Source organism: Hypanus sabinus, chromosome 19, assembly GCF_030144855.1.
Source record: "Hypanus sabinus isolate sHypSab1 chromosome 19, sHypSab1.hap1, whole genome shotgun sequence".
NCBI lineage: Eukaryota > Metazoa > Chordata > Chondrichthyes > Myliobatiformes > Dasyatidae > Hypanus > Hypanus sabinus.
In genome coordinates, this window is record NC_082724.1 from 1,318,547 (window position 1) to 1,340,762 (window position 22,216).

At 48.7% G+C, this 22,216-nt stretch overlaps 1 long non-coding RNA gene across 1 annotated transcript in view; it reads left to right on the forward strand.

The window, feature by feature from the left end:
• Positions 1-19,713, forward strand: part of LOC132377658 (uncharacterized) — a 64,861-nt gene extending 45,148 nt beyond the window's left edge. Inside the window, exons 2-3 of the long non-coding RNA XR_009506708.1 lie at positions 7,404-7,872; positions 19,437-19,713. This is a non-coding gene — a long non-coding RNA (uncharacterized LOC132377658). The remainder of the gene's footprint in view (positions 1-7,403; positions 7,873-19,436) is intronic.
• The last annotated feature ends 2,503 nt before the right edge of the window (positions 19,714-22,216 follow it).

Sequence of the window (22,216 nt, forward strand, 5' to 3'; positions counted from 1 at the left end):
AATACACCTCAGACTGGGACCCCCACCCACAATACACCCCGTACTGGGACCCCCACTCACAATGCACTCTGTACTGGGACCCCCACCCACAATACATCCCATACTGGGACCCCCACTCACAATACACCCCGTACTGGGACCCCCACCCACAATACACCCTGTACTGGGACCCCCACTCACAATACACCCCGTACTGGGACCCCCACTCAATACACCCTGTACTGGGACCCCCACCCACAATACATCCCGTACTGGGACCCCCACTCACAATGCACTCCGTACTGGGACCCCCACCCACAATACATCCCGTACTGGGACCCCCACTCACAATACACCCCGTACTGGGACCCCCACTCAATACACCCCGTACTGGGACCCCCACCCACAATACATCCCGTACTGGGACCCCCACCCACAATACACCCCGTACTGGGACCCCCACCCACAATACACTCCGTACTGGGACCACCACCCACAATACACCCCGTACTGGGACCCCCCACCCACAATACACCCCGTACTGGGACCCCCACCCACAATACACTCCGTACTGGGACCCCCCACCCACAATACATCCCATACTGGGACCCCCACCCACAATACACCCTGTACTGGGACCCCCACCCAAAATACACCCCGTACTGGGACCCCCACCCACAATACACCCTGTACTGGGACCCCCACTCACAATACACCCCGTATTGAGACCACCCCCCCACAATACACCTCAGACTGGGACCACCCCCCCACAATACACCCTGTACTGGGACCCCCCCCACCCACAATACACCCCGTATTGGGACCCCCATCCACAATACACCCTGTACTGGGACACACACCCACAATACACCCTGTACTGGGACCCCCCCCACCCACAATACACCCCGTATTGGGACCCCCACCCACAATACACCCTGTACTGGGACACACACTCACAATACACCTCAGACTGGGACCCCCCCACCCACAATACACCCCGTACTGGGACCCCCCCACCCACAATACACCCCGTATTGGGACCCCCACTCACAATACACCCTGTACTGGGACCCCCACCCACAATACACCCCGTACTGGGACCCCCACCCACAATACACCCCGTATTGGGACCCCCCACCCACAGTACACCCCGTATTGGGACCCCCACCCACAATACACCCCGTACTGGGACCCCCACCCACAATACACCCCGTATTGGGACCCCCACCCACAATACACCCTGTACTGGGACCCCCACCCACAATACACCCTGTATTGGGACCCCCACCCACAATACACCCTGTACTGGGACCCCCACTCACAATACACCCTGTACTGGGACACACACCCACAATACACCCCGTATTGGGACCCCCACCCACAATACACCCCGTATTGGGACCCCCCACCCACAATACACCCCGTATTGGGACCCCCACCCACAATACACCCCGTACTGGGACCCCCACCCACAATACACCCCGTATTGGGACCCCCACCCACAATACACCCTGTACTGGGACCCCCACCCACAATACACCCTGTATTGGGACCCCCACCCAAAATACACCCTGTACTGGGACCCCCACTCACAATACACCCTGTACTGGGACACACACCCACAATACACCCCGTATTGGGACCCTCACCCACAATACACCCTGTACTGGGACCCCCCCCACCCACAATGGACCCTGTACTGGGACCCCCACCCACAATACACCCTGTACTGGGACCACCCCCCCCACAATACATCCCATTTTGAGACACACACTCACCCCAACTAGGGTCCCTTGTCCTAATTCTGCTGCTATGGTCCTATCTTGTTAGAGGACGTGTCATCCTCTGGGACTCTTCCAGATCCCAGAGATTTGCCGAAATCTCAGCCACATCTTCCTTCAACAGTTGGTTTGGACCATAGGATGTAGGAGCAGAATTAGGCCTTTTGGCCCATCGAGTCTGCTCTACCATTCTCCTTCCTTCTCCCTGTAACCTGGCACCCTTACTAATCAAGACCATATCAACCTCTGCTTTGAATATGCTCTGCTTGGGTATGTAACATTCTGCTATGTAGTGAGTCCCTGCAGGCAGTTGTTCACCACATCTTCTGCACGGCCTTCCTTGGTCCCTCCCGAACCTTCTGTGGTGTCACTCAGCTGACCTGGTCTCCTTTCCCATGACTTTCCATTTCCTGTTTATGACCTGTGTGTATGTCTGTGTGCAGCTTTGGGACCTTCCCAAAACTTTGTGGCCATCTGGACCCCTGCCTCAAGTGAGATTTCCCACTGACTCCTTGCCAATTCTATGAGGCTGAATTTTCAGCCGGGTAGAAAAATACTAACAGCTTCTGGGCTCAATGTACACGATCCATATTCAGATTCATAGGACATTAGAGCAGAATCAGGCCATTCAGTCCATCGAGTCTGATCTGCCATTCCATCATGGCTGGTTTGTTATTCCTCTCAACCCCATTCTCCTGCCTTCTCCCAATAATCTTTGACTCCCTGACTAGTCTAGAATCTATTAACTTCTGCTTTAAATATACCCAATGATTTGGCCTCCATAGCTGTCTGTGGCAATGAAATCTCTAGGTTCACCACCCTCTAGCTAATGAAATTCCTTCATATCTCTGTTTTAAATGGACATTCCTCTATTCTGAGGTTGTGCCCTCTGGTCTTAGATTCCCCCACTGTAGGAAATATCCTCTCCACGTCCACTTTGTGAAATGTACCTCTTTCTAAACCATTTAATAGGTTAAGATTCAGATTTATCACAGGTACATCGAAACATATGTGTTGTTTCTGTTAACGACCGCCACATGGGTATTAGATGATAGAAAAGTGGAGGGCTGGGTGGGAAGGAAGGGTTAGACTCTTGGAGTGGGTGAAAAGGTCAGCACAACATTGTCCTGTTTTATGTTCTGTAATTTAAAGATGTGCTGGGTTAGCCTGAATGTTACAGCCCCAACACAACACAGCATGCCCACAACATTCAGCACAATAGCAAAACAAATCCCTTTCCTCCCTCCCATCCACAGATACTCTGTTACCTCTGGGACTCCAGCTTCCAGTCGACATGTAGACTTACAGACATTGAGCCTCCAACTTCCCCAGTGGACTCATAGACCCAGGCTTTGGCTACTGGGATATGAATTCCAGACTTCTGGACTTCTGATCAACCTCCAGGATTCGAAGTTTGGTATTGTCCCCAGGACATGCCAATGACTGGACCCCAAACTACAGACCTTGAACTCTGTGTGGACCTGGATGTTTCCATCTTCGTAGGTCTGTGAAGAATTATTTCAAAAGGGCACATCAGCAGTTTTTTCTCAATTATTCTACTGGTCTCTGCCCAGCAAGGACCTTCTCTATTTCACTGATCCCTGGCCAGAGAGAGACCTTCTCTATTCCACTGACCCCTGCCCAACGAAGACCTTCTCTATTCCACTGACCCCTGCCCAACGAAGACCTCTATTCCACTGGTCTCTGCCCAACGAGGACCTTCTCTATTCCACTGGTCTCTGCCCAACGAGGACCTTCTCTATTCCAATGACCCCTGCCCAACGAAGACCTCTATTCCACTGGTCTCTGCCCAACGAGGACCTTCTCTATTCCACTGGTCTCTGCCCAACAAGGACCTTCTCTATTCCACTGACCCCTGCCCAACAATGACCTTCTCTATTCCACTGGTCTCTGTTCAACAAGGACCTTCTCTATTCCACTGATCTCTGCCCAACAAGGACCTTCTCTATTCCACTGGTCTCTGCCCAACAAGGACCTTCTCTATTCCACTGACCCCTGCCCAACGAGGACCTTCTCTATTCCACTGACCCCTGCCCAACGAAGACCTTCTCTATTCCACTGACCCCTGCCCAACGAAGACCTCTATTCCACTGGTCTCTGCCCAACAAGGACCTTCTCTATTCCACTGGTCTCTGCCCAACAAGGACCTTCTCTATTCCACTGACCCCTGCCCAACGAGGACCTTCTCTATTCCACTGACCCCTGGCCAGAGAGGGACATTCTCTATTCCACTGACCCCTGCCCATCAAGGACCTTCTCTATTCCACTGGTCTCTGCCCAACGAGGACCCTCTCTATTCCACTGACCCCTGCCCATCAAGGACCTTCTCTATTCCACTGACCCCTGCCCAACGAGGACCTTCTGTATTCCACTGACCCCTGCCCAACAATGACCTTCTCTATTCCACTGGTCTCTGCCCAACAAGGACCTTCTCTATTCCACTGACCCCTGCCCAACGAAGACCTTCTCTATTCCACTGGTCTCTGCCCAACGAGGACCTTCTCTATTCCACTGGTCTCTGCCCAACAAGGACCTTCTCTATTCCACTGATCTCTGCCCAATGAGGACCTTCTCTATTCCACTGAACCCTGCCCAACAATGACCTTCTCTATTCCACTGGTCTCTGCTCAACAAGGACCTTCTCTATTCCACTGATCTCTGCCCAACGAGGACCTTCTCTATTCCACTGATCTCTGCCCAAAAAGGACCTTCTCTATTCCACTGGTCTCTGCCCAACAAGGACCTTCTCTATTCCACTGATCTCTGCCCAACGATGACCTTCTCTATTCCACTGACCCCTGCCCAACAATGACCTTCTCTATTCCACTGATCTCTGCCCAACGAGGACCTTCTCTATTCCACTGACCCCTGCCCAACAATGACCTTCTCTATTCCACTGGTCTCTGCTCAACAAGGACCTTCTCTATTCCACTGATCTCTGCCTAACGAGGACCTTCTCTATTCCAATGACCCCTGCCCAACGAAGACCTCTATTCCACTGGTCTCTGCCCAACGAGGACCTTCTCTATTCCACTGGTCTCTGCCCAACAAGGACCTTCTCTATTCCACTGACCCCTGCCCAACAATGACCTTCTCTATTCCACTGGTCTCTGTTCAACAAGGACCTTCTCTATTCCACTGATCTCTGCCCAACAAGGACCTTCTCTATTCCACTGGTCTCTGCCCAACAAGGACCTTCTCTATTCCACTGACCCCTGCCCAACGAGGACCTTCTCTATTCCACTGACCCCTGCCCAACGAAGACCTTCTCTATTCCACTGACCCCTGCCCAACGAAGACCTCTATTCCACTGGTCTCTGCCCAACAAGGACCTTCTCTATTCCACTGGTCTCTGCCCAACAAGGACCTTCTCTATTCCACTGACCCCTGCCCAACGAGGACCTTCTCTATTCCACTGACCCCTGGCCAGAGAGGGACATTCTCTATTCCACTGACCCCTGCCCATCAAGGACCTTCTCTATTCCACTGGTCTCTGCCCAACGAGGACCCTCTCTATTCCACTGACCCCTGCCCATCAAGGACCTTCTCTATTCCACTGACCCCTGCCCAACGAGGACCTTCTGTATTCCACTGACCCCTGCCCAACAATGACCTTCTCTATTCCACTGGTCTCTGCCCAACAAGGACCTTCTCTATTCCACTGACCCCTGCCCAACGAAGACCTTCTCTATTCCACTGGTCTCTGCCCAACGAGGACCTTCTCTATTCCACTGGTCTCTGCCCAACAAGGACCTTCTCTATTCCACTGATCTCTGCCCAATGAGGACCTTCTCTATTCCACTGAACCCTGCCCAACAATGACCTTCTCTATTCCACTGGTCTCTGCTCAACAAGGACCTTCTCTATTCCACTGATCTCTGCCCAACGAGGACCTTCTCTATTCCACTGATCTCTGCCCAAAAAGGACCTTCTCTATTCCACTGGTCTCTGCCCAACAAGGACCTTCTCTATTCCACTGATCTCTGCCCAACGATGACCTTCTCTATTCCACTGACCCCTGCCCAACAATGACCTTCTCTATTCCACTGATCTCTGCCCAACGAGGACCTTCTCTATTCCACTGACCCCTGCCCAACAATGACCTTCTCTATTCCACTGGTCTCTGCTCAACAAGGACCTTCTCTATTCCACTGATCTCTGCCTAACGAGGACCTTCTCTATTCCAATGACCCCTGCCCAACGAAGACCTCTATTCCACTGGTCTCTGCCCAACGAGGACCTTCTCTATTCCACTGGTCTCTGCCCAACAAGGACCTTCTCTATTCCACTGACCCCTGCCCAACAATGACCTTCTCTATTCCACTGGTCTCTGTTCAACAAGGACCTTCTCTATTCCACTGATCTCTGCCCAACAAGGACCTTCTCTATTCCACTGGTCTCTGCCCAACAAGGACCTTCTCTATTCCATTGGTCTCTGCCCAACAAGGACCTTCTCTATTCCACTGGTCTCTGCCCAGCAGGGATCTCCTCTATTTTACTGGCTTCTGCCTAGAGAGAGACCTTCTCTATTATACTGAACCCTGCCCAGAAAGGGGCCATCTTTATACCACTGACATCTGTCTATCAGGGATCTTCTTTATTCCATTGGCTCAACTCAGGGAAGAACCTTCTCTAGTCCAGCCGGTAACGAACTGAATGGCAGTTATCGGGCCAGTCCAGGAATCAGGAACCTGGAAGGGTGTAGGACCATCCAATGGGTCACCACAAACCTGGGGTTTATATTGTCACATATTCAGCCCTCTACCCAATGTAAACACTTACCCATCCAGTGTAGACTGTAGAACCTTTCCTCGTTACATAACAGTTCACAAGTTGTGGTTTGGGTTTGTTCCAAACGAGAGTGAGTCGAGCTTCAGGTGATGTGCCTGAGGAAAGGAAATCCCCTTCCCTCTGTACATCAGTGTGGCTGTCCATGTACAAAATTCTCATATCAGAAGGTTGATCAGCGCATCAAATCAATACTGGCTCCCAGTCTGCCATTCATTTGCATTAGCTTCATTTGTCAGGCGTCCGTTGCAATAGTGAAATGCATCGTTTGTCGCAAGGATGCGCTGGGGACAGCCTGAAGTGTTACCACACTTCTGGTGCCAATGTAGCAAGCCCGCAACTTACCAACGCTGATCTGTATGTCTTTGTGAAGCGGGAGGAAACCGGAGCACTCGGAGAAAGTCCACATGGTCATGGGGAGAACATACAAACTCCTCCAAGACACTGGTGGCAATTGAAGCTGGGTCATTGGCACTGTAAAGTGCTGTGCTAACCATTATGCCACCATGCCAGCCCTAAAGATTCCCGGTAACCTGCCCTTCCCACATTCACATCTGCTCCCACCGGATCAGCACACTCAGAAAGACTAACCCATCAACCCCACCTCTTTGGATGTGGAAGGGAACCAGAGGCACAGTCGCTGGGACAGCACTGGAAATCAAGATTGGAGCAGGGTCCCTGTGACTGTGAGGCAGCGGCTGCATCCACTGTCCGGAAAATATGTTACAGGAATGTGGGAGGCAGAAGAGGGAATAATTAAATAATTAAAATTCAAGTACATTTACTATCAAAGAATGTATAAATTATACAACCTTGTGATTTGCTTGCTCACAGGTATCTGCAAAGCAAAACACCTAAAAGAATCCAATTACTGCAAAGAAAAAGAACAAAAATAAAAGAAGCACACTTGATGCGCAAGAGAAAGAAAAAATACAAATCACCCAAGCAATGGAAGTGAACAATAAAGGCATTTTGACCAAGATTGAATCCTCAGATCCAAACCCTGGATCAGCTCAGAGTAGCCCCAAAGCCTTGCTCATCAGTTCATCTCATTAGTGGGAGCAGCAGCTGGGCAGGCAGTCCTCATGGCCTCAGCACCATGGAGAGGAAGTGAAATGAGCTGACACCCTGTACATTTAATCCATCTGGGCTGGCATTCAAAGTGACCAGCAATGGAATCGTGAAAGGCTCCACACCCTGGAGAGAGAAGTGAAGATTGCGGAGGACCAGCAAAATCAGCTCCTACCTGGAGTAATGAATTATGGAAAAATGCAGGTTCAATTGCAACGTTTAAGAGAAATAGGTACATGGATGGGAGGGGTAGAGAGGGCTATAGTCCAGGTGTGGGTCAATGGAGCTAGGCAGATTAATAGTTCACCATAGAATAGATGGGCCGAATGCCCGTTTCCATGCTGTAGTGCTTTAAGACTCTGGGTTAAATTTGTTTTCTGACAGTCTTCAATTTAATATCATGTCCCTAGTTTGAAGAACTGGTGTGGTACAGGGAATTGGTGAGTAATGGAAGTTCAGGACAGCTCAGGCAATGCAGATGTTCCACAGAGTGGCCACACTGTCGATGTTTCCCCAGAGTACAGAGCACAGTGTGAACACTGTTGGTCATTCGACAGAGTACAGAGAACAGTGTGGATACTGTCGGTTTTTCCCCAGAGTACAGAGCACAGTGTGAACACGGTCAGTAGAGAGCACAGTGTGAACACCGTCAGTCATTCCCCAGAGTATAGAGCACAATGTGAACACTGTCAGTGATTCCCCAGAGTAGAGAGCACAGTGTGAACACTGTCAGTGATTCCCCAGAGTATAGAGCACAGTGTGGACACTGTCAGTGATTCCCCAGAGTAGAGAGTACAGTGTGAACATGGTCAGTGATCCCCCAGAGTAGAGAGCACAATGTGAACATGGTCAGTGATTCGCCAGAGTATAGAGCACAGTGCGGACACTGTCGGTCATTCCCCAGAGTAGAGAGCACAGTGCGGACACTGTCGGTCATTCCCCAGAGTAGAGAGCACAGTGCGGACACTGTCGGTCATTCCCCAGAGTAGAGAGCACAGTGCGGACACTGTCGGTCATTCCCCAGAGTAGAGAGCACAGTGCGGACACTGTCGGTCATTCCCCAGAGTAGAGAGCACAGTGCGAACACTGTCGGTCATTCCCCAGAGTAGAGAGCACAGTGCGGACACTGTCGGTCATTCCCCAGAGTAGAGAGCACAGTGCGGACACTGTCGGTCATTCCCCAGAGTAGAGAGCACAGTGCGGACACTGTCGGTCATTCCCCAGAGTAGAGAGCACAGTGCGGACACTGTCGGTCATTCCCCAGAGTAGAGAGCACAGTGCGGACACTGTCGGTCATTCCCCAGAGTAGAGAGCACAGTGCGGACACTGTCGGTCATTCCCCAGAGTAGAGAGCACAGTGCGGACACTGTCGGTCATTCCCCAGAGTAGAGAGCACAGTGCGGACACTGTCGGTCATTCCCCAGATTAGAGAGCACAGTGCGGACACTGTCGGTCATTCCCCAGAGTAGAGAGCACAGTGCGGACACTGTCGGTCATTCCCCAGAGTAGAGAGCACAGTGCGGACACTGTCGGTCATTCCCCAGAGTAGAGAGCACAGTGCGGACACTGTCGGTCATTCCCCAGAGTAGAGAGCACAGTGCGGACACTGTCGGTCATTCCCCAGAGTAGAGAGCACAGTGCGGACACTGTCGGTCATTCCCCAGAGTAGAGAGCACAGTGCGGACACTGTCGGTCATTCCCCAGAGTAGAGAGCACAGTGCGGACACTGTCGGTCATTCCCCAGAGTAGAGAGCACAGTGCGGACACTGTCGGTCATTCCCCAGAGTAGAGAGCACAGTGCGGACACTGTCGGTCATTCCCCAGAGTAGAGAGCACAGTGCGGACACTGTCGGTCATTCCCCAGAGTAGAGAGCACAGTGCGGACACTGTCGGTCATTCCCCAGAGTAGAGAGCACAGTGCGGACACTGTCGGTCATTCCCCAGAGTAGAGAGCACAGTGCGGACACTGTCGGTCATTCCCCAGAGTAGAGAGCACAGTGCGGACACTGTCGGTCATTCCCCAGAGTAGAGAGCACAGTGCGGACACTGTCGGTCATTCCCCAGAGTAGAGAGCACAGTGCGGACACTGTCGGTCATTCCCCAGAGTAGAGAGCACAGTGCGGACACTGTCGGTCATTCCCCAGAGTAGAGAGCACAGTGCGGACACTGTCGGTCATTCCCCAGAGTAGAGAGCACAGTGCGGACACTGTCGGTCATTCCCCAGAGTAGAGAGCACAGTGCACACATTGGTGGTTAGAAGAGCTGCAAGGAATCGGTGTGTCACTTGGAGGTTGTGTTTGAGTCCTCAGCATCTGCTCTGGCGGAGGCAGACAGATCAGTTTTGCACGTAGGCAGTGCCCGTGGTAAGAAGTCATTGGGAGAAATGGAAGAGTGGCTCTGGGTGCTGAGGAGGGAACTGTTCCTTTGGAATTTGAACAGAGAGGAAGGGGAAGGTGGTGGTGGTCAGAAGTCTGTCTGTGTGTGGAGGAGAAAAAGGCTTGTCTTGCTGTCTCTGTTTTTGCTCTGATGTCGTTGCTGTTGCTATGATGTGTGTTGTTCTGCCGAGCATGGTATGTTGGTGTCAGAATGTGCGATGACACTTATTGTAAAATCATAAGCTATAGGAGCAGAATTAGGCCATTTGGCCCATCGAGTCTTCTCCACCATTTCATCATAGCTGATCCAATTTTCCTTTCAGCCCCAATCTCCTGTATTCTTCCCATATCCCTTCATGGCCTGAAGAGAGTGGTGAATTCCACAGATTCACCACCCTCTGGCTAAAGAAATTCCTCCTCATTTTCATTCTAAAAGGACACCTTCTATTCTGAGGCTGTGTCCTCTGGTCTTAGACTCTCCCACGACAGGAAACATACTCTCCACATCCACTCTATCAAGGCCCTTCACCTTTTGATAGGTTTCAATGAGGTCACCCCTCATTCTTATGAATTCCAGTGAATACAGGCCCAGAGCCATCAAACGCTCTTCATATGACAAGCCACTCAATCCTGGAATCATTTTTGTGAACCTCCTTTGAAACCCTCTCCAGATTCAGCACATCCTTTCTAAGAGGCCCAAAACTGCTCACAATACTCCAAGTGAGGCCTCTCCAGTGCTTTTTAAAAGACTAAACATTACATCCTTGCTTTTAAATTCTAGTCCTCTTGAAATGAATGCTAACATTGCATTTGCCTTCCTCACCACAGACTCAACCTGCAAATTAACCTTTAGGGAACTCTGCACAAGGACTCCCAAGTCACTTTGCACCTTGTATTTTCCCTCCATTTAGAAAATAGTGAACCCTTTCATTTCTTCTACCAAAATGCACGGCCATACATTTCCCAACACTGTATTCCACCTGCCACTCTTTCCCACAATATGTCTAACTCTCTCTGCAGCTTCTATACTTCCTCAAACCTACCTTCCCTTGACCTATCTTCGTATCATCTGCAAACTTTGCAACAAAGCCTTTAATTCTACCATCCAAATCATTGTCATGTAATGTAAGAAGTATCGGTCCCAAAGCAGAGTCCAGGGGAACAGCTGCTGCCAGCCAGAAAGGCTTTCTTTATTCCCACTCTTTGCCTCCTGCCAATCAGCCAGGATAATTTGCAGGCTACCCTCACAGCACATCCTTAGGTTAATCAAATTGGCACAATCACTGTTTGTTTCAATGTATTGTACATGTGATAAATACATTTGAATCTGAATCCGAATTTGAATTTGAAGTCGAATAGAAACATAGTAAACCTACAGCACAATGCAGGCCTTTTGGCCCACAAAGCTGTGCTGAACATGTCCTTACCTTAAACTACCTAGGCTTTACCCATAGCCCTCTATTTTTCTAAGCTGCATGTACCTGTCTCTTAAAGGACTATATTGTTTCTTCTTCCACCACCACCAGCAGCCCATTCCACGCTCTCACCAGTATCTGCGTAAAAAACTTACCCCTGACATCTCCTCTGTACCTACTTCCAAGCACCTTAAAGCTGTGCCCTCTCATGTTAGCCATTTCAGCCCTGGGAAAAAACCTCTATCACACGATCAATGCCTCTCATCATCTATCAGGTCACCCCTCATCCTTTGTCACTCCAAAGAGAAAAGGCCGAGTTCACTCAACCTGTTCTCATAAGGCATGCTCCCCAATCCAGGCAACATCCTTGTAAATTTCCTCTGCACCCTTTCTATGGCTTCCACATCCTTCCTGTAGTGAGGTGACCAGAACTGAGCACAGTACTCCAAGTGGGGTCTGACCAGGGTCCTATATTGCTGCAACATTATCTCTCGGTTCTTAAACTCAATTCCATGATTGATGAAGACCAATACACCGTACGCCTTCTTAACCACAGAGTCAACCCGCGCTGTTGCTCTGAATGTCCTATGGACTCGGACTCCAAGATCCCTCTGATCCACCACACTGCCAAGAGTCTTACCATTAATACTATATTCTGCCACCATATTTGACCTATGAAAATGAAATTAAATCTGAATTTGAATCCAACTCAGAATCTGATCTGAATCTGAATCTGAGTGCAGAATCTGGTGGGGTGGAAACTAAGAACAAGGGTAATGTAGTGATAGCAGATCTGGTGCCGGATCTCAGAACGGGTGTCTGACGTGTGGCAGGACTGCCCACTCACTGAATAACCTCGTCCAAGTTCTGGCCTTTGTTCCCCTCAACGTGGACACGCTGTGTGTCTGCTTTCTCCTATGGTGAGAACACACCATCTTCAAAGTTTTTTCACTCAGGCAGTGAATTTGCTCAATCATTTTAGTTAGACCCCACCTCCTTCTATTACCCCAGTCACCGCGCTGCACTGTAAACTTTAAACCACTTTTTATAATGTTGTTTGCATTGTAAATACATGCATTGTAAATTATACACATTTTCTGTACTTTAACCTGTAACTTTAATATTTATATAATTCTTTATTCCTAATAAATGTATATGGCAAATAAAGTTGCTCCATGATTCTTCGTCCTTGAGAGCCATGGTGTAGTGGAGATTCTTACAGCTCCCAGACCAGCTGCTGTGGAGAGGAATACAGGACCAGGGTATGGGTCTGTGCCTGAAATCCCAGCGCCACTCTCAACCTAGTCAGCAGCTCCAGCAGGACAGCTGGATTGTATGTCATATACACAGGAGATTCTGCAGATACTGGAAATCCAGAATGCTGGAGGTTGAAGTGAGAAGCTGGGAAGTGATTGGAAAAGGTAGAGGGCTGAAGAAGTCTGAAAGGAGAGGAGAGCGAACAATGGGAGAAAAGGAAAGAGGAGGGGAACCAGAGGGAGGTGTTGAACAGCTGAGGAGAAGAGAAGGATGACAGGGGAACCAGAATGGGGAATGGAGAAAGGGAAAAGGGGGAAAGGTGAGTTATTACTGGAAGTTGGAGAAATCGATGTTCATTTCATTGGAGGCTACCCAGACAGAATATGAGGTGTTGCTTCTCCACCCTGACAGTGGCCTCATCACGGCAGCTTCTTCCTTAATCTCATTGCTCCAATATTCCCAGTGCTGGGTACGTGCTCCCAAGATGCTACTTTTACTCCCAGTCCCGAAATGCTGTCCAGAAGCCAGGCCTGATACAGCAGACATTTGTCAGCATCTATTAGCTCGGGGCTGAGGGTTTGGATCCACAGGCTGGATTGGTTTGGATGTGCAGGCGATACCAGGAATGTACACAGCAATCCGCTTGGGTATGTATTGAGTTCATTACACTCCAGCTGACTCTGTACTGTCTCACGTGTCATACGGTTAACGCACCACACTGCTTGCCTCTACAGACTGAACCCAATCGCAGGCTTCCTCGGCTCGTCTCACAGCTATAGTATCTGAAGTTGTTGCCTTTGTTGAGGGAGGTAATACTCATTGAGTCCTGTGCTGTCTTTCACAGAGCACACACTCATCACAACACTCTGCCTTTCTTTGTCGATTGAATGACATCAGTTACATTTACACCTGATTTTAAAAACATAGAACACATTACACTGCCCTTCAGTCAGACATTTTAACCTTCTCTAAGATCAATCTAACCCTTCCCTCCTACACAGCCTCCATTTTTCTGTCATCTAAGTGCGGTGTCTAAGAGTTACTTAAATACTCCTAATATACAGTATTTGTCTCTACCACCAGTATCTGTTCTAGGTGTAAAAAACTACCTCTGTCACCCCCCTGTACTTTCCTCCGTTCAACACAATTATGCCCTCTTGTATTAGCCATTTCCACTCTGGGGATAAGTCTCTGGCTGTCCACTATATCTCTGGCTCTTATCATCTTGTAAACCTCCATCAAGTCACCTCTTATTCTCCTTCGCTTCAAAGAGAAAAGCCCCAGCTCACTCAACATTCCCTCATAAGAGATGCTCTCTAAATCAGGCAGCACCCTGGTCAACCTCCTCCGCACCTTTTCTAAAGCTTCCACATCCTTCCTATAATGAGGGGAAGGATACTGAACATGATACTCCATGCGTGGTCTAACTAGAGTTTTATAGAGCTGCAACTTAACGTCACAGCTTTTAACTCAGTCCCCTGACTAATGAAGACCAATTCACCATTTGCCTTATTAACTACCCTATCAACTTTTGTGTTGACTGGATTTCTTTGTGGACGTTTCACTATTACTCTGACACCCTGTTTCTGACATTGTTATTCAAACTGCTTCCCACTTTAATCTTTGATCTGGGATTCCATTCTGTATCAGATCCAGGATTCTATCTCCATCTCAACCAATCGTTTTCCAAGGTCTGTTCACGATCTGAGTGAACCAAGTCCTGTAGTGATTAGAGTCTTTTATACATTAGCTGTACAACTGGTATCTTGCTGTTGTTGAATGAGAAGTTACTAATGCATTGTTGTCACATGTACCACGGTACTGGGCAAAGCTTTCATTTGGTGTGCCATCTGGACAGATCACCCTACGCCAAGGTCATATAGAGGAAAAGCGAACGCAGAATAAAGGATTTCAGGTAGACAAGGTACAAAGGCCACGATGAGGTAGACTGTGAGATGATGAGCATATCTTTAGCATATGAGAGGTCTGTTCGAGGTTCTGATAATGCCTGTCACTTTGTTAAACAGCCTCCTCCACAGACCAGTGGGATGCTGACCTACCACCAGGAATCGCCAGCCTGAAAAAGTTGCCCAGTAGGAAATGATTCACCTCTTCACTGCCAGGGCAGTTCCCTCCTTTCTCAGTTACAGATCAGTTTTGTTGTTCTCAGCAGCACCCACAACAGGACCATCATCTGTAACAGGACTGCTGTAGCATCACACATCAGTTTCAATGTACGTAATGTAGTGACCTGAGACTACCATGATTCACTTCCAGATACCCCTGAATCTTCAAGTACTTCTCCCAATTTCATGTTGTTCTTCCTTCAGGAGGTAGCCGGATGTTAGAACTTGCCGAATCTGCCAGAACCCTAGCCCGGTCCTGTCACACTCTACAGAATGAGTCTAGCTCAAAAATGTTTCTGTCTCCCTGCCTTGTCACTTATTTCTATGCTTTCTGTGGCAGATTCCCATCCACATCTTCTATTTTTAACCCGTTTTAAAGATTGTCAGCAAAGGTTTCACACCAGAAGATAAATCTGTGTATTAATTGACAGGTTCAGTTTGACTGGTTAATCGCCACTTGCTGTGAGTGTGCAGGTGGTGAAGCAGATCTGTTGGATGCTGCCTGTGTGTGTGGTGCGTTCTGGCCAAGCACTGCCACTGGAAGCTCCTCAGACAAATGGCTTTGATCACAAACACAAGAGATTCTGCAAATGCTGGAAATCCAGAGCAACGCACACAAAACGCTGTAGGAACTTTGCAGGTCAGGCAGCGTCTACGGAAATGAATAAACGGTTGAAATTTCAGGCCAAGACTTTTCATCAGGACTGAAAGGAAGAATAAGAAGATGTAGGGAGGGGAAGGAGGACAAGCTAGAGGGTGATAGGTGAAGCCGGGTGGGTTGGGGAGGGGGATGAAGTAAGAAGCTGTGAGGTGATAGGTGGAAAAGGTAAAGAGCTGGAGAAGAAGGAAAGTGATAGGAGTGGAGATTGGACCATTGGAGGAAGGGAAGGAGGATAGCCACCTGGGGAGGTGATAGGCAGGTGAGAAGAGGAGGTAAGAGGCCAGAGTGGGAAATAGAAGAAGAGGGAAGGAGGAGGGGGAAAATTACTGGAAAGAGAAATTGATGTCCATACCATCAGGTTGGAGACTGCCTAGATGGTTTGATCACTGCAGTCACCACGGCTGATGTCATTGCACACTTGCGCTGACCCGTCAATGTGACAAGCTCTTGTTGAGATCCTTGCTGGATTCTTCAACTGCCATGGCACAGGTCAGGTTCACTGAAACAGCAGAGAATGCTGGGAACGCTCACCAGCGTCTGTGGAGATTGAAAGAGTGCAGAGAAAATTTACAAGGATGTTGCCAGGTCTTGAGAACCTGACTTACAAGGGAAGATTGAATAGGTTAGAACTTTATTCCTTGGAATCTAGAAACCTGAGGAGAGATTTGATAGAGGTGTTCTAAATTATGAGGTGGGTAGACAGGGTAAATGCAAGCAGGTTTTTTCCACTGAGCTTGGGTGAAACTATAACTAGAGGTCATTGGTCAAATATGAAAGGCGAAGTGTTTAAGGGAAACATGAGGGGAAACTTCTGCATTCAGAGTTGTGGGAGTGTGGAACGAGCCACCAGCACAAATGGTGTATGTGATCTCGATTTTAACATTTAAGAGAAATTTGGCTCGTTGCATGGATGGGAAGGGTATAGAGGGTGGTGCTCCGGGTGCAGATCAATGGGACTAGGTACAATAACAGGATGGACTGGATAGGCTAAAGGGTCCTTTCGTGTGTGGTAGTGTTCTATGACTCTTCAGGGCTGACGTTTCAGCTCCACAGTGCTCGCACAGATTGTGCATTCAGGATCGCCTGTCCACATTCTATCACACTACATACAGTCCGAGGTGACAACAAGGCCACCAACAACACTCTCTACATACAGTCCGAGGTGACAACAAGGCCACCAACAAAACTCTCTGATACAGTCCGAGGTGACAACAAGGCCACCAACAACACTCTCTGATACAGTCCGAGGTGACAACAAGGCCACCAACAACACTCTCTGATACAGTCCGAGGTGACAACAAGGCCACCAACAAAACTCTCTGATACAGTCCGAGGTGACAACAAGACCACCAACAACACTCTCTACATACAGTCCGAGGTGACAACAAGGCCACCAACAACACTCTCTACATACAGTCCGAGGTGACAACAAGGCCAACAACACTCTCGACATACAGTCCGAGGTGGCAACAAGGCCACCAACAACACTCTCTGATACAGTCCGAGGTGACAACAAGGCCACCAGCAACACTCTCTACACACAGTCCGAGGTGACAACAGGGCCACCAACAACACTCTCTGATACAGTCCGAGGTGGCAACAAGGCCACCAACAACACTCTCGACATACAGTCCGAGGTGACAACAAGGCCACCAACAACACTCTCTGATACAGTCCGAGGTGACAACAAGGCCACCAACAACACTCTCGACATACAGTCCGAGGTGACAACAAGGCCACCAACAACACTCTCTACTTACAGTCTGAGGTGACAACAAGGCCACCAACAACACTCTCTACATACAGTCTGAGGTGACAACAAGGCCACCAACAACACTCTCTACATACAGTCCGAGGTGACAACAAGGCCACCAACAACACTCTCTACATACAGTCCGAGGTGACAACAAGGCCACCAACAAAACTCTCTACATACAGTCCGAGGTGACAACAAGGCCACCAACAACACTCTCGACATACAGTCCGAGGTGACAACAAGGCCACCAACAACACTCTCGACATACAGTCTGAGGTGACAACAAGGCCACCAACAACACTCTCTACATACAGTCCGAGGTGACAACAAGGCCACCAACAACACTCTCTACATACAGTCCGAGGTGACAACAAGGCCACCAACAACACTCTCGACATACAGTCCGAGGTGACAACAAGGCCACCAACAACACTCTCGACATACAGTCCGAGGTGACAACAAGGCCACCAACAACACTCTCGACATACAGTCCGAGGTGACAACAAGGCCACCAACAACACTCTCTACTTACAGTCTGAGGTGACAACAAGGCCACCAACAACACTCTCGACATACAGTCTGAGGTGACAACAAGGCCACCAACAACACTCTCGACATACAGTCTGAGGTGACAACAAGGCCACCAACAACACTCTCTACGTACAGTCCGAGGTGACAACAAGGCCACCAACTACACTCTCGACATACAGTCCGAGGTGGCAACAAGGCCACCAACAACACTCTCTACATACAGTCCGAGGTGACAACAAGGCCACCAACAACACTCTCTACATACAGTCCGAGGTGACAACAAGGCCAACAACAGTCTCTACATACAGTCCGAGGTGACAACAAGGCCACCAACAACACTCTCGACATACAGTCCGAGGTGACAACAAGGCCACCAACAACACTCTCTGGTTTGCCTGCAGCTTGGTCCATCAACTGGCAATTTTTGGGCTGCAGGAGTACGTACTGAGGGGTGTACTGACGCTTGGAGCAGCCCCCGTAAAGGCTGGTGGGGAAGGACCAATGTAGGGTTCTTCTGATACTGGAGAGGGAGGAATGGGTCGGTGAGGAAGACCTCAAATTATTGTAGGAGTGTACCATCTTAGAGAGCTACAAGAGTGGCAACAGTCCTAAACAAGGTAATTTCACATCAAACACATTGTCTATGAATAGAAGAATAAAAAGGTGTAGATCAGGGGCTTATTCTTGTTCTGTGTACAGTTTTATCATGATTAAGGATCAAGGGTGACCTTTTCTCACCATTTACAGGAATTGCTGTGGTGAGCTGGTCGGGGTGCAACAGCAACCAAGACCATTCAGCAATTATAAAGAATTATATATAAAATAATCTAATAAAATTAGAGGTTAAAATACAGATATGGAATAAAATGTACATAAATGCATAAATATTAGCATGTATTTACAATGTAAACATTATGAAAGTGGTTTATTGTGTTTACATCGCAGTAAAGGGGGTAATAGATAGAAGGGGTGGGGGGGATTCTAACTGGAATGGTTGATCAGATTAACTGCCTGGGCAAGAAGCTTTTAAGATGGTGTGAATTTTTTGTTTGAATAAAGGATAATTTGGTTACAACAGCTCCCGGCTGGCATTTGTGCAACACTTCCCTTTGTGACTGGCAGGAAGGTCAGAGGGGATCGTGAAGTGATGATCCCTTGTGGCTGAGAAGGGAACGTTGCTGTCGAGTGAGGCTCTCAGCCAGTCCAGGATAAAAGCCCCAAATCACTCCTGGAGATCAGTCACTGCCTGGTGGAGGCTATCAAATTTTCAGTGGATGGTTGCCGTGGTATTTTGGGACTGGGTTTCATCAGTTTTTATGTGATACATTTAGAGAGTCAGACTCTATTCCTGTTTCCCTGTCAGTGAGCGAGGAACTGGACACATCTACCATTGTCACACAGTCAGGGGCAGGGAGGGGGGTGATGGAGTCCTCCACAGAGGTCAGAGCACACATGGTGGGAGGGGACAGGAGAGTTGTGGGAGAGGCTGACAATGGTGTGTGTGGACGGCAGTTTCTGGGCTGTGGAATAGGCCGATCCCAGCCTCCAGTCCAGGACTTGAGGAAGTGGCACCAGGGAGTGTGAGGGGGCTGTCCAGTATTCTCCCAGAACCCACCTCTACTGTGGGAAATGTTCTCCTTATTTTACATCTGATCTCCCTTTGTTTTTCCCACAGAGGGTGGCTCCTTGCCTCCGAGCCTGTTTCAACAGAGAACACCCCTGTTCAAGCCCCAATCAGATCTGTGGGAAGTGCCTCTTCATGACCAGGATCCCTGTGGTGAACTACATATACCTGTCTGGACATGCTCCCCCACTGACTGCTCCTGTGGCTCCTCCCACAGACTGCGGTATAAAGGCGATTGGAGCCACTGCCCCTTCCTCAGTCTCCAGGATGTTGTGTGGTGGTCGCTTGCTGCTTGTGCTTTTTTCCAGCCAATAAAAGTCTACCTTAACCCACGTCTCAGAGTTATTGATGGTGCATCAATTCCTGAACAACGTTTCACTCAGTACTGTAATATTGAGCACGCAGAGGTGACGGAGGCTGGGACGGAATGGAATGAATGGGCAAGGGTCTGAAGATGGAATACAATGTTGGTAAATGCGAGATCATCCACTTTGGAAGGAAAAATGGAAGAGCAGATTATTATCTAAATGGTAAAAAATTGCAGCATGTTGTTGTGTAGAGGGGCTTGGGAGTGCCTGTGCATGAATCACAAAAAGGTGGTTTGCAGGTGCAGCAGGCTATCAAGAAGGCAAATGGAATTTTGGCCTTCATTGCTAGAGGGATTGAATTTAAGAGCAGGGGGATTTATGCTGCTACAGGGTACCGTTGAGTCTGCACCCAGAGTACTCTGTGCAGTTCTGGTTTCCTTACTTGAGGAAGGAGAGACTGGCTTTGGAGGCAGTGCAGAGCAGGTTCACCGGGCTGATTCCAGAGATGAGTGGGTTAGACTATGAGGAAAGATAGCGTCACCTAGGACTGTACTCACTGGAATTCAGAAGAATGAGAGGAGATCTTATAGAAACCATATAGTGGTTTATAGAAATGAGGTTTATAGTGGCTGAGGGATATAGCAGGGGGCAGGGATTCAGATTTCTGGATCATTGGGACCTCTTTTGGAGCAGGTGTGGCCTGTACAAAAAGGGCAGATTGCACTTGAATCCCCGGGGCACTAATATCCTGATGGGGAGGTTTGCTAAGGCTAATGGGGCGAGTTTAAACTAGAATTGCTGGGGGGTGGGAACTGAACTGAAGAGACGGAGGAAAGGGAGGTTGTCTCACAAATAGAGAAAGCTTGGAGACAGTGTAAAAGGGAGGATAGGCAGGTGATAGAGAAGCTACGCACTCAGATCGATGGTTTGAGATGTGTCTATTTTAATGCGAGGAGTATTATGAAAAAAGCGGATGAGCTTAGAGCATTGCAGCCATTACAGAGACTTGGATGGTGCAGGGGCAGGAATGGCTACTTCAGGTGCCAGGCTTTAGATGTTTCAGAAAGGACAGGGAGGGAGGCAAAAGAGATGGGGGTGTGGCACTGTAGATCAGGGATAGCGTCACGACTGCAGAAAAGGAGTAAGTCATGGAGGGGTTGTCTATGGAGTCTCTGTGGGTGGAAGTTAGGAATAGGAAGGGGTCAACTGTAAACTCTACCGGTCAATAACTCTACTGGGTGTTGTTTATAGACCACCCAATAGTAACAGAGACATCGAGGAGCAGACAGGGAGACAGATTCTGCAAAGGCGTAATAATAACAAGGGTTGTTGTGGTGGGAGATTTTAATTTCCCAAATATTGATTGGCATCTCCCTAGAGTGAGGGGTTTAGATGGTGTGGAGTTTGTTAGGTGAGTTCAGGAAGGTTTCTTGACACAATATGTGGATAAGCCTACAAGAGGAGAGGCTGTACTTGATCTGGTATTGGGAAATGAACCTGGTCAGGTGTCAGGTCTCTCAGTGGGAGAGCATTTTGGAGATAGTGTTCACAATTCTATCTCCTTTACCATAGCATTGGAGAGGGTTAGGAACAGACAAGTTAGGGAAACATTTAATTGAAGTAAGGGGAAATATGAGGCCTTCAGGCAGGAACTTGGAAGCATAAATTGGAAACAGATGTTCTCAGGGAAATGTATGGAAGAAATGTGGCAAATGTTCAGGGGTTATTTGTGTGGGGTTCTGCACAGGTACATTCTAATGAGACAGGGAAAGGATGGTAGGGTACAGGAACCATGGTGTATGAAGGCTGAGCTTTCAAAACATTCAAAAAACTAGGTAATAATAGAGATCTAGAAGATTATAATGTTAGCAGGAAGGAGCTTAAGAATGAAATTAGGAGGGCCAGAAGGGGGCATGAGAAAGCCTTGGTGGACAGGATAAGGAAGACACCAAGGCATTATACAAGTATGTGAAGAGCAAGAGGATAAGACATGAGAGAATAGGACCAATCAAGTGTGACAGTGGAAAAGGGTGTATGGAACAGGAGGAGATAGCAGAGGTACTTTATGAATACTTTACTTCAGTATTCACTATGTAAAAGGATCTTGGCGATTGTAGGGATGACTTGAAGCGGACTGAAAAGCTTGAGCATGTAGATATTAAGGAAGAGGATGTGCTGGAGCTTTTGGAAAGCATCAAGTTGCATAAGTCACCGGAACCGGATGAGATGTACCCCAGGCTACTGTGGGAGGTGAGGGAGGCGATTGCTGAACCTCTAGGCGATGATATTTGAATCATTGATGAGGACAGGAGAGGTTCCGGAGGATTGGAGGGTTGCAGATGTTGTTCCTTTATTCAAGAAAGGGAGTAGAGATAGTCCAGTAAATTATAGACCAGTGAGTCTTACTTCAGTGGTTGGTATGTTGATGGAGAAGATCCTGAGAGACAGGATTTATGAACATTTGGAGAGGCATAATATGATTTGGAATAGTCAGCATGGCTTTGTCAAAGGCAGGTTGGGCCT